Source organism: Papaver somniferum, chromosome 9 (genome assembly GCF_003573695.1).
Source record: "Papaver somniferum cultivar HN1 chromosome 9, ASM357369v1, whole genome shotgun sequence".
In the NCBI taxonomy this organism is placed as follows: Eukaryota; Viridiplantae; Streptophyta; class Magnoliopsida; order Ranunculales; family Papaveraceae; genus Papaver; species Papaver somniferum.
Genome location: NC_039366.1, coordinates 20,624,538 through 20,638,773, shown reverse-complemented (window position 1 = coordinate 20,638,773; position 14,236 = coordinate 20,624,538).

Sequence of the window (14,236 nt, the reverse complement as noted above, 5' to 3'; positions counted from 1 at the left end):
TTAGTTGGAATTAAACAAAACCGAATTTAGGTGCTTTATCGGTTATGGAAATTTCTTGGTGTCCAAACTACCCTGGTCTATAAATAGTGAAGTTTGTTCTACTTATAAACTTGATTATTCTGAGGTAGGCATTTCGTTTCGTAGTCACTGCTGTAGCCGACTAATAGTTTTACTCGTAATGCTATCTTGGAGATGAGAGTAACCTAATTAGGAGAAATCTCTTACGTCCGCCAGTTTAAAGACTTATTCAATATCAAAAAGCATTTACTAGTACCTTTGGTGAGAAACTAGAATCTGCGTTGTTATTTTAGTTTTCGATTATTGATTTGATTGACTAGTGGTTGTTAACTCTTGATTGCACCTAGTTTGATTATTCTTGAGAGCATTCTCTTGTGACATAAAGTCACCCAAGCTAGATAAAGAGATTAGTGGTAATTCAGATCTGACTTTGACTTGTAATCATCCATTGTTAACAGACTCCGTCGTGTGCATGATTGATCATAAATTGGAATCAAGTTTTATATTGTGCAGGTACAAAAGACTATTGAAGATATGATAAGACAAGAAGATTTTTCTTATTGGTTTTGTATCTTTGTTATTTGTTTCGTGCAAAAACTTGATCGGCTGGGATCCTACTAGATCTAGTTTGTCTTTTGATAGACTTGTTATTACTAGTCGTATTTATATCGACAAGCTATCATTTGGTGGTACTCTTCAGTATCTGAATCTGGTAGTTCTATTTGACTCGATCTGGTTAACTTGTTAATCCAGATCTTGGAAGATCTAAACCTGACAAAGGAGTTTAATTGATTTTTTATAAAAAAACCTTTGTCACACTCAACATAGTTATCTCTGATTGATTTCCCGAGAGAGGAGAGTAGTTACCAAAAATATTAGTCCTTTAATGTTTGGAAGATGATGGAAGGGGTTGAGTGCTTAAAGTCTTCAAAGAGGCTGAAACAACTTTAGATAGTGGATTCTATCTTAGGATTCACATGCATTGTCCAAATTGGTTGTAGGCGCGGGGATACTGAGGAAACTAGGTAACTAGGGTTAGTTTATTTGGTCTCAACTATACGAAGTTGGTAGTGTCTTTGTATAGCGGCTTAATTCTGAGAGTATTCAAAATTGGACTAGGTCCCGGGGGTTTTCTGCATTTGCAGTTTCCTCGTTAACAAAATCTTGTTGTATCTGTGGTATTTCTTTTCCGCATTATATAGTTTATCTTTGTAATTGAAATATCATAGGTTGTGTGTTAATCATTCACCGTAGATACGTCCGACCTTATTTGTTGGATACGAGTTGATCGATTACTAAGGAAATTGATCTTTGGAATCACCCAAGTACTCTCACACGCAAATTAGGTTCACAGACTAGTCTCTGTAGACTTTCTGATTGTGAGAGAAAGATATATAACTCTTGATACTATTCCGTGATTGAGATTCATTAAGTTGAACTCTTGGAATTGTGTTAAGTTTGTCCATACAGATTGCATACAAAAAAGTTGGTGGTGTATTTTGGTACCCCTGTGTTCTCACATTCTCTTGTGACATAAGGTCACCCAAACTAGATAAAAATATTAGCGGTAGTTACGATCTGATTTTAGATCTGACGTTGACTTGTAATCATCCATTTTTAACAGACTTTGTCGTGTGCTTGATCGATCATAATTTGGAATCAAGTTTTATATTTTGCAGGTACAAAAGACTATTGAAGATATGATAAGACAAGAAGATTTTTCTTGTTGGTTTTGTATTTTTGTGATTTGCTTCGTGCACAAACTTGATCGCCTGGGATCCGACTAGATTTAGTTTATCTTTTGATAAACTTGTTATTAGTATTTGTATTTAGATCTACAAGCTATCACTTGGTGGACTTTTCAGTATTCGAATATGGTAGTTCTGTTTGAATCGATCTAGTTAACTTGTTAATCCAGATCTTGGAAGATCTAAACCCGACAAAGGAGTTTAATTGATTTTAAACAGAAAAGCCTTTGTCACACTCAACATAGTTATCTGTGATTGAATTCCTGAGATATGAGAGTGGTTACCAAACATATTAGTCATTTACTGTTTGGAAGACGATCGAAGGGGTTGAGTGCTTAAAGTCTTCAGAGAGGCTGGAGTAACCTAAGATAGTGGACTCTATCTTAGGATTCACGTGCATTGTCCAGATTGGTTGTAGGCAGGGGGATACTGAAGAAACTAGGTAACTAGGGGTAGTTTACTTGTTCTCAACTATACGAAGTTGGTAGTGTCTTTGTATAACGACTTAATTTGAAGTAATTTTGAAGTAAACTAGGGGTAGTTTACTTGTTGTGTGCTTTTACTTTACTTTCCGCATTATATTTTGTTTAAGTTATAATTAAAGTAATTGCACTTGTACATTAATACAAAACACTTGGGTTGATCCTTATACTCTAAGGTACGGTTTCGAACTAAAAACTATATACCAAGTGTATACTTTGTGGTTGCTATCTTCTTAATAGTTTCCGTCTATATTAGATCAAACAAGGTATATGAGTTATATGTTGATATCGAAAATATTTTGGTGTACTTGGTACCCTCGTCATTTCATAGACAAATTGTCCTTGATTTTCCAAGCTTTCTCAATCGTCTTCTCACATGAATAAAAGGTAACCTATGACAATAAGCCCTCATACCACAAGATGTTCACACTCTTTAATGTGATTAGCTAAAACGACATTAGTCATTGTGACAAGATATCCATCAATCATTATTAGTGGATGGTTACACAAATCAGCAGATGAACTAGGCAAAATTATTCCAGATCTACTAGAAGAGTCACTCTCTAGAGGTATTTGTGGTGTCAAAATTATGTACAAGAATATCAATTAGAAGATCAGGTGAGAGGGGGAGAAGAGAGGGGGGAATCACCATTTGATATAAACCTAGGATTTGGAGGAGAAAGGATCACCATTTTTGCATGAAAACAAAAACCTAATTGCCTTGACTTGTGGACAAAAACGCAAAACCAAAGCCAAACGCCTTACGATCATCTAACTGACCAACTAGTATCTGGAAAAATTAGTCTTCTTTTTTCACTACCAAAATGTAGGATCAGAATCTCGCAGCAATAATACCTCAGCGAAATTATTAACAACACAACACAACAGTGTCGTAGAATAACTTCAGAAACGAAATAATAAACGACGTCAGCTAAATCATGAGAAAAATGTGATGGTCCTGCGAAAATTAGAGATTTTGCGAGATTAACATTTGTAAGGTTGCGAGAATGTCGCAAGCCATATCCGAAAATAAAGGAGATTAGTGTCATCCACTATGTAATCTATATAAGAGCCGTCAGTGTAAGGAGGAGAGATCTTTTTTATTGAGAAGCAAGTAAATAGGAGAGAGAAAATCTAGAGCAGTGGTTATTCTTGATTCCTTTATCTTTTCTTGTAAGATTTTCAAAGATTCATCAATAAAATTAAGATTGTTAATCTAAAATGAGTTGAATGTTAATGAAATCTTGTGAGGGGTGTAGTGTAGGATTTCCTGCAACTACATAATGGCGCTAGAAACAGGGATTGAATTGAAGATTATTCTAGAAAAAATTGAGATTAATATCGAGATTTGTGAAAGATTTGGAGTGATTGATTAAGAATTTTACATAAATCTCTTGCAATTCATTAATATTGAAGAAATGGCTAGAAGAAGAAATACATCAGAACAACCAACTACTGTTAGAAGAAGCAAGAGAAATTGCTGAAAGCGGAATGGAAAGGGAAAGAAGTGAAATGGGAGAATCTACTAGACTGCGAAATAATAGAGAAAATCAAATTCAACCACCAGTTCAAAAAACACAGTACAAGGAGTGAATACAGATTATGATAGGGTGAGTTACACACTTGGAAAATCAAATCAGCAGAGAAGAAGTAGAAGAAGCCAAGCAAAACAAACCAGAAACCTAGACAGGTAGAGAGAAATAAGAAGCAGATGAAGGAATATTCATGGAGATGAGGAAATTGGAGCGTTCGTTAGAACGTTGAGACGAAGAATATATGAAGAAAGAAGAGAGGGCAGAAGAACGTTGCGAATTAACAAGGCAAAAATCACGAATTGAGGATGAAAATATGAGACTACAGAGTAGAAGATCGAGAAGTATTACAAAATCATATTCAAGATCGACTAGAAGAGAGATGAGGCGAAACTCACCCACAATAATGCCGGAAATAACATTCAAGAAGAAATATCAAATCTGATGAAGAACATCGCAAAATAGAAGAGAAAGGACTGATGATCGTTACGTTCCACAAAATGAAACTTTTGATGATAGGAAAAATGATAGAAATCAAGAGAATGGACAACGTCAGGGACGAAATAATCAAGATGGCGAAGGGAATCGAGAGGAAGGAAGGAGAATTTTACATGAGAGAGAAACTCAAAGAAATCAACAAAACGAGAAGAAGAAATTGAAAGACATTATGCTGAACAAGCACGTTTAATTTGCGAACGTGAAAGATTGAGAGCGGAAATGGAAGAACAAGAGCTTCAGGAGACAATTCGCCAGAACAATCACGACAATCGAGAAAGAAGCGTACACAAAACCGGAATAACGGTAATATCAATGAAGAGATGATAGAGTACAGAGGATGGCTGAAAGACAGCGAATGGAATTGATAAGAAATGAACAAAATCATGGAGGGGAAAATGAGAGACATCATATGCGAATTCAAGATAGAGATGAGGAAGAGAATCGCAGAAGAAGACGAGATGAGATGATGAAGAAGAAATGCAAAATTTCGCGAGAGAAGAAAGACATGAACGCAGAAGAAGGGAGGCGAAATTAAAAAGACCAATGGATCAAAATTCAGGTGTAAATAAACAAATCTTAAAAGAATTAGAAGAAATGAGAGGAATGCTAAATAATAGAGGAGAAGTAGGCAGAAGACAATTGGATGAAGCTATAGAAGAAGCTGCGAAAACTCCATTTACAAGGGAAGTACAACTAGGAGGAATACACCGAAATGCAATTTGCCCGCATTAACCAGCATTTTTGATGGAACAACTTGTGCAATTCAACACATTAAAGCCTACGTGAGGTGCATGTTGCAATGGGAAAATCATGATGTATTATGCAAGTATTTGCATCCAGCTTAACAGGGGAGGCGTTAAAATGGTTCGAAGGTCTACCAAAGAATACAATAACATCCTTCAATCATTTGCAGACTACATTCCTGGGGGCATATATAAGTAATAATTCTTCGCGACCTGGTATTGAAGACGTGTTTGGATTAAAACAAAGGATTGGCGAAAGTTTGAAGCACCTAACTAAAAGATGGAGGACTATGTGTAGCGAAATGGCTGGCCGTGTAGATGAGAGATATCTTATCTATCATTTATCAATGCTATGTTTGCAACCAACCTATTGTATATCCAAATTTTCAGAGTCAAGAATACGATCACAATGACTGAATTGCGAGAACTTCAGAAGAATATATTGCTCTAGAGGAAAGGCAAAATGAAATGGAATCATATCCAGTTGCGAACACCAGTTCACAAACAGCGAATGCAAGCTTATTACCCAAACTAATAAACACAGTGGCGAGCACTTCGCAAGTACAACAAGAAAGGTGACGGGCAACAATCAACAGAAACTGGTGGCTATGGGAAGCCGAGATCAAGAGGAGTATGAAGAGAAAGAAATTTCTACAATCGTGGTGGAAATAACAAGATTCAAAGACTCGATCAGCCGCAAGAAACTTATGGAGGTCAAAGACAAAACTATAATAGAGGACAAGGAGGTCACAAGGTGGTATGGGAAGAAATCAAGATGCCACCTCTAAATGCAAGTGTGGAGAAAATATGGGAAGCTATAATTTTGATGGAGAATATACCAACACCATGGAACATGGGAACGGAACCACCTCCAAACCACAGAAGTCATGAGTTTTGTTCTTATCATCATTTTCATGGACATACTACAAATGATTGCAGAAATGTAAAAAGAATTATTCTGAGAATGATAGATCAAGGAAAACTAAACCACTTTTTGGTAGGGCACCCACAATCTCAACCATTGCCACCACCACCAGAGCATCACAAAGTAAACACGATGAAAAAGAAGGAAACATTCTTCATAGAAGCAAAAGCAAAGAATCTATTCTGTCACTCTATCGTACATTCATACAAGACAATTGAAGATTTTCATGACAATTTGAGTAGAGTGTTCGCAAGAGATAATGATGGAAGAGAAATTATGAATATTGCGAAAATCTCGCCACTAGAGGAATGGCAGAAACAGATTATTTTTTACCGCAAAGAAATCCCGAAGGTGAAGAGGTACATGATAATCCATTGGTAGTAAAATTAGAAATTAATCCAAAACCGAAAGAAGATGAGGATGATGAAGCTGAAGATTCATGGGCAATTAATAGGATTCTAATCGATACTGGAAGCTCTGTGAACATCTTATTTTATCATACTTATAAAACTATGGGAGGAAGAGATGATGATCTTATACCATCAACATATAAGATATATGGTTTTAATGGTACTGCCAACAAGCCTAAAGGGGAGGTTACTATGCGAATTCCATTGAAGGGAATATCTTCTGAAATCCTATTCTGTGTCGTTGATGTAGAATCACCCTACAATGCATTAATTGGTCGACCTTGGCTACATGGGATTCTAGGTGTAGCTTCAACTTTCCACCAGTGCATCAAATTCCCTCACCCCAGCGGTGTAGGAATCATAAAGGGAGATTGGGTTGAAGGAAAGAGGTGTTACGAAACTGAGGTAGAATCCTGCGAAGGAAGAGCAAACAAGAAGGAAAATTGGCGACACAAAATCAAAGAGACACAAAGAAGTGAGAGGTTGATGGTGGATGCAATCGAAAGAAAAGAAGAAGAGATGTTGCGAAACTAATGCTAGCTCAGAATAAAAAATGGTGAACATACCACTACCAAGGAAACAAGTAGAAAATAACAAAAAGCAAGGACAAAAAAGGTAATGTATGAATGATTGATTTGTTGCGACACTCTCGCAATAAATAAAATTCTCAAAAATACATTTTATTGAATGACAAAATTGAGATTGCGAAATGCAAATACAATGATGATGTGCAAGAATCTCGCAGAGATATGAATTCTACAAAAGACAATCAGAGAACAATGACAAAAGAGAAAGGGGCGAACCTTTATGGCGTACACCCTAGTTCGCGAATACAATTTCGCAAGAGGAAATGTAAGACCTAAAGTACGTCATATAAGGGGGTACCTGTTGCATGGCTCAGGGAAAGGCTACACCGCCACCGGAACCTGAGTCATGGAGATTTGGGGTCAATAAAGCCCATCCGGGAGAGGCACCTTGGATTCTCAGCTTAAGCATATGACTTAGGTTGGGCTAAGGTAATAAGGACTCTCCCAAGGAGTGCAGAATCTGATCAAGGCGCCGAGGTACACGGTTGAGTCAAGAGTGCCAGGGGCTTCTGGAGCGTACCTTTCCATTCTTGACAAGTCTTGACTTGCACTCGGCCCGAAGAAAACCCCACTTAGGGTGCAGTCTCGTAACCATAAAACCTATAAGTAAAAGGGATAAGAGGCCGCGAAAACAACTGGTTGTTGTTAATACTGGATGGGAGGAGCTAACCTTGTATGGTAGAAGTCCGCCTCCTTGAAGGGGCAACCAGGGGGGAGATAAGGGCGGCACCCTCCATTAGGGAGCTGATAAGTGTCTTAAGACGCAAATGTCATGAGGATTTTTACTCGCAAGGGTATTAAGGCTTGTCATATTTGTGCAACAATCCTGAAGAGGCAATAATACTAAAGAAAAAGATAAGACGAGATCAATGGGTTTTCGCATGAAAGTGCGAAGACGTCCTGCGATTTCGTCGCAAGACGGAAATGTAATGGGGCTTTATTTTCGCAAAAATATTTAGGTCTATTATATTGTCGCAACATTCCTGAAGAGACCATAATACAAAAGAGAAAAGTTAAGGCAAGATCAATGGGTTTTTGCATGAAAGTGCAAGGACGTCCTGCGATTTTGTCGCAAAGACAAGAGGTGGCATAATAAGACCTTTAACTAGGAAGGAAAAATAAGACCACACGGGGATGAGATTTTGAAAAGAATCAAAATTCACTTTGCATATGATTGCGAAATTATACATAATCAACTGCGAAGTTGAGGCACAAAATAAGAAAAATCTGCAAAATCTCCCATTTGGATACAAATAACAGGGGCAAGTATGGGAATGAATGAAATTAGAAAATGTTATTTGTCTCCACATGATAGATTTACGCAAAAATTAAAAAATTAATGATTATATTGATTAACCATATTGCAAGGAAGAATTGTTTTAATGAATGCAGGTTAAAATGAAATAAACTCATATATTAAAGAATATGGAGAACCAAAAGAATTCGCAAATATACAAAAAGGAGGAATAAATATACAAATATTACAGAAGATTAAAGAAAGAAACAAAGACTACTTCTTATTTGATCCTTCATCATATTCATCAGACTTGTTCCCTTCTTCGTCTGCATCAGAACTTTTATCTCCATCAGAACCTTCATCACCATCAGATTCTTCATCATCAGCTTCGCTATCAGAAATAGTCAGACTAGGAATGTTCTTTGGGATCTCCTCCAAGAGACAAGGATAATCAGAATGAGTAATACTATGGTCATCACAAACCATTTGAATAGTTTGATTGCAAAAATGCATAGCATCGTTCTTAAAGTTCGCAACAGTGATCTTGATTTGATTCTTTAATCTAAAATACTTATCGTTGCGAGAAGAAAGATTCTTTGCGAGTTCCTCTTTTTCAGCTTCAAGTTCCTCAATTCTTTCGCGATATCTACTTTCAGAATCTGTGAGCAAAAGGAAATCAATTAATAACTTGATGAAAATTCATAAGAAATAAAAGATTAGTGAAGAAGAACAGTTAATAACCTTCCCTGTCAGAAATCATATCTCTAATCAAGGCTGTATGCTCAACTTGGAGACTAACATTTAAACCTAAATCTTTTCTGGCATCATCTAAGATTTTCGCAGCTCAAGCGAATTCATCCTCATTGTTTATAAGGAGACGAGAACGAATTTGGTTTTCTCTTTCGCAGAGCTCGGTATTCTTGCGGTTAGCTTCATCTCGTTCAAGTTGAAATTCAAGAAGGGTCTCTTGGAATTTCGCCAAAGCCTTAGCACCTTGATCTGATATGCGATCCTTATCATCTATGAGACCGCTAATTTTGGTTCTTAGCTCATTGATTTTCTCTTTAGAATTAAGAAAGAGCCGCTTAAATCGGTTGGCTAAGCCTAAACTAGATCTATGGTCAATCTCTAAGAGGCGAAATTTGGATCTCAGTTCATTCAGAGAAAGAGATGAAATTTTATCATTTGAGAAACTATTTAAAGATTTATTAAGGCGCTCAAGAAGGGTATCATTATCCAAGGCATTAGGAAATGAACGAAGAATAGTAGCTTCATCAGAAAGACCATAAATGTCTGCAAAAAGGATTAATCAAATAAGATAAAACAACAAGATGAATGAATGAAGGGAAAGGAGGAAAATAAACATACCATAGATTTGATTATTAGCTTGCTGAAGACTAGAGATTTTATTCTTGTACGAAGAAGAATCAATTTCTAGTTGTTTGTTCTTCTCGCGAAGATCTTTGACTTCAATTTCCAGTTCCTCATTCTTTGCACGAAATTGAAAATTTTTCTTTTCAAGAATTTCGCGTCTCCTTTCCAGATCTGAGGCAACAGCGAAAGAAGCTTTTCCAGCCTGCGAGAAAATGTAAAAAGTATTAAAATAGAAAGAGATTTTGAGTTACAGTAATGAAGAAGTAAAAAGACGAAAGCATACCAGACTATTAAGAGAATGCAGGAAGTTGGGAGTAAATGATTTAGAAACTCCGCGAAGAGAATTATCACCATCCATTAAAGGAACATCGCAAATTGTAGCGAGAGCTTTGCAGCGAATTGATTATCTCCCATTCCTTGCCAAGAGTCAGAAAAGAGGCCAGAGAGCTTAGACATAGAAGATTCGGATGGAGAATCTTCATTTGCAGCAAGGTCATCATTATCCTCATCATCCTCATCACACTCGGAGTTTTCTTGAGAAGGAATATTTGAAGGAGAGGAAGAATGGGTTTTTCTCTTCTTTGAAGGAGGAGCAGTTGGTTTTTCCCTGCGAAGAGCACCTTTGCCTTTATCACCAGTCCTCGGAACATTGGCAGGTTCTTCTATTTCAGCAATAATCTTCACACACAGATAGAAATAAGAAATAGAAGCAACAATATACTGTTTAAAATCATAAGAGAATATTTCTTACCTCATCTGTGTATGAGCGAAGAGCTAACAAGGTACTAGCTTTCCTAGTCCTGTGATAGCTATCTTTCAGTTTCTGGATCTGTAGAATGTCGCAAGAGTCAGCGAACAAAAGAATAAAGACAAATAAAGAAATATAAAGTGGGTAACACTGGAAGAGACATACCTATTTCTCCTTCTCGGGCCAAGAGAATACCCAAGGTTGATACGAAGCGAGATTCTCAGGAAGGACATTTGACCCAGCAATGTAAGGTCCTTTCAGCATCAAGGTAAAAACACACAATTTATCATCTTTGGATTGGCGAGGAGTTGTGTTCTTACCAGAATGCCAATCAATGTCTTGCATGAGTATTTTAGCTTCATCAATATTATCTTTCCTTTTCAAGCGAATACCCCAACGAGTATTCTCTTTCTTCATGGAGATCAATTCATAATTTTCAAAGAAACTCGCTACTGTGTATTTTTCAGCAATTATATCCAAGTCTGCGAATTTAGGATCCCTAAGTTCTTTGGAGTAAAGAGATCCTTTACCAGCACCACGGTTAGCGAATTCTAGCATCATACGGATGCAATCCCCACTCAATTGGAAGATAGCTCGCGAAAATCCCGAGTGAGCGAGAATTTCATAGAACAGAGGAATATCTGGGTCATAAAGAGGAATGGGGAGACCTGCGAGAATTTGACCTAGAAAAATTATGATTGATTGATCATCACAATGTTGATCAGAGAAAAGTTTGATAGAAAGAATTGACTTGGCACTTTCACCAGGAATGGTAGAAAGTGTGAAACCTTTCTCAGCAAGATCTTTTTGGACATCTTTTAAGTTTTTCTCATGTTTGTGCCCACTTGGAGGCATATCTGAATATAGAGTATGGGAATGGATAAAAAGTAAGAAGATTGAAGAGGGAAGAATTACAGTAGCAGAACTTACGGAAGAACAATAGAGTTGCAGAGATGAGAGAATATAAAGAGAAGAGAAAGTAAAACGAAAATGGAAAGAATAGTAAGAAGAATATATAAAGAAGATTTCTTTTACTCGAAGAAATAAACACCATTAAGGAGAAAAGACGTGAGCGGTTGAAAAGCAGCGGTTACAGAAGACGTGTCAAGAAATAGATGGAAGAAAGAATACGTGTGATAAATGCAGAATATGAAGAGATGAACAGCTGCGACATTTCTCACATCATTCTATACGTTGCAGAGAAGATATGAGAAGAGGCAAGATGTAGGATCAGAATCTCGGAGCAATAATACCTCAGCGAAATTATTAACAACACAACACAGCAGTGTCGCAGAATAACTTCAGAAACGAAATAATAAACGACGTCAGCTAAATCATGAGAAAAATGTGATGGTCCTGCGAAAATTAGAGAGTTTGCGAGATTTAACATTTGTAAGGTTGCGAGAATGTCGCAAGCCATATCCGAAAATAAAGGTTAGATTAGCTGTCATCCACTATGTAAAACTCTATATAAAGAACCGATCAGCTGTAAGGAGGAGAGAGATCTTTTTTGATTGAGAAGCAAGTAAATAGGAGAGAGAAAATCTAGAGCAGTGGTTATTCTTGATTCCTTTATCTTTTCTTGTAAGATTGTTCAAAGATTCATCAATAAAATTAAGATTGTTAATCTAAAATGAGTTGAATATTAATGAAATCTTGTGAGGGGTGTAGTGTAGGATTTCCTGCAACTACACAAAATATTGTTAAAAAGAAGAAGTCAATGCATCACTTTGTAGATGGATTGGCATGTTCCAAAAGATATGTTAATAGTAGAATTTTTGTTTCAATTTTTGTTACCAGTAGAGTTAAATAGCATTTAGTATTAGTTAACTCAATCTATAAGTTCGCAAAGGCTACTTGTAGTTGCAGGAAATCCTACACTACATCCCTCATATGATTTCATTGTTGATCAACTCATTTTTAGGTTTATGTTCTTAATTTTATTGATTAAACTTTGAATGTTCTTACAAGAAAGATAAAGAAATCAAGAATGATCTCTGCTCTGAACTTTCTCTCTCCTATTTACTTGTTTCTTACTCAAAAGATCCCTCCTCTTTACAACTCGAATGAATATTTATAAGGAAATACATAGTGGATGACAACTAATCTGTCCTTTGTTTTCGGATATGGTTTGCGACATTCTCGCAACCTTACAAATGTTAATTTCGCAAACTCTCTAATTTTCGCAGGACTATCATATCTTTCTCGTGTTCTTAGCTGACGTCATTTATTTTATCATTTCTAGAGTTGTTTTCGACGCTTAAGTACTGTGTCATTGATAATTTCGATGAAACATTATTGTTGCGAGATTCTGATCCTACATCTTGCCTCTTCTCATATCTTTTCTGCGAAGTAGAGAATGATGTGAGAAACGCCGCAACTGCTTATCTTTTCATATTCTGCATTTATCACACGTACTCTCTCTTCCATTTATTTCTTGACACATCTTCTGTAACCGCTACTTTTCAACCGCTCACGTCTCTTCGTCTTAATGGTGTTTATTTCTTCGAGTAAAAAATCTTCTTTATATACTCTTCTTCCCCCCTTTTTTCCACTTTTCTTTTCACTTTCTCTTCTATTTTTATTCTCTCATCTCTGCAACTCTGTTATTCTTCTGCAAATTCTGCTGCTGTAATTTTTTCTTCCTTCAATCCTTTTACTTTCCATACATTCCCATACTCTATATTCAAACATGGCTCCAAGTGGTCATAGATATGAGAAAAATTTACAGGATGTCCAAAAAGATCTTGCTGATAAAGGTTTCACACTCTCCACCATTCCTGGTGAAAATGCCAAATCAATTCTTTTTGTTAAGCTTTTCTCTGATCAATATTGTGATGATCAATCAATCATAATTTCGCTAGGTCAGATTCTCGCAGGTCTCCCTATTCCTCTTTATAACCCATATCTTCCTTTATTTTATGAAATTCTCGCTCATTCGGGATTTTCGCGAGTCATCTTCCAACTAAGTGGGGACTGCATCCGTCTGATGCTAGAATTCGCTAATCGTGGTGCTGGTAAAGGATCTCTTTACTCCAAAGAACTTAGAGATCCAAAATTCGCAAACCTAGAGATAGTTGCTGAGAAGTATACAATGGCAAATTTCTTTGAGAACTAAGAACTTATCTCCATGAAGAAAGAGAATACTCGCTGGGGTATTCGATTAAAAAGGAAAGATAATATTGATGAAGCCAAAATTCTTATGCAAGATATTGACTGGCATTCTGGTAAAAACACAACTCCTCGCCTATCCAAAGATGATAAATGGTGTGTTTTTCCTTTAATGCTAAAGGGACCCTACATCGCTGGGTCAAACGTTCTTCCTGCGAATCTCGCTGCATATCAACCTTGGGTTTTCTCTTGGTCTGAAAAGGAGAAAGAGGTATGTTTCTCCCCTTTAACTCATTTTATATTTATTTATTTATTTTTTCTATTCTGTTCGCTAACTCTTGCGACATTCCGCAGATCCAAAAACTGAAAGATAGTTATAACAGGACTGGGAAATCTAGTACTCTGTTAGCTCTTCGCTCATACACAGATGAGGTAAGAAATTTTATCTTATGGCATTAGATATTACTGTTGCTTCCATACTCCCTTTTCTTATTTCTATCTGTTGTGTGAAGATTATTGCTGAAGTAGAAGAATCTGTTGATGCTGCGAAGATTGGTGATAAAGGTAAAGGTGCTCTTCGCAGGGAAAAATCAACTGGTTCTCCTCCAAAGAAAAGAAAAGTTCGTTCTTCTTCTCCTTCAAATATTCCTCCTAACGAAAATTCCGAAAGTGACAAGGGTGATGAGGATAACGATGATCTTGCTGCAACTGAAGATTCTCCACCTGAATCTTCTATGTCTAAGCTTTTTGGCCTCTTTGCTGATTCTCTACAAGGAATGGGAGATAGCCAATTCGCAAATACCTGCAAAGATATCGATACCCT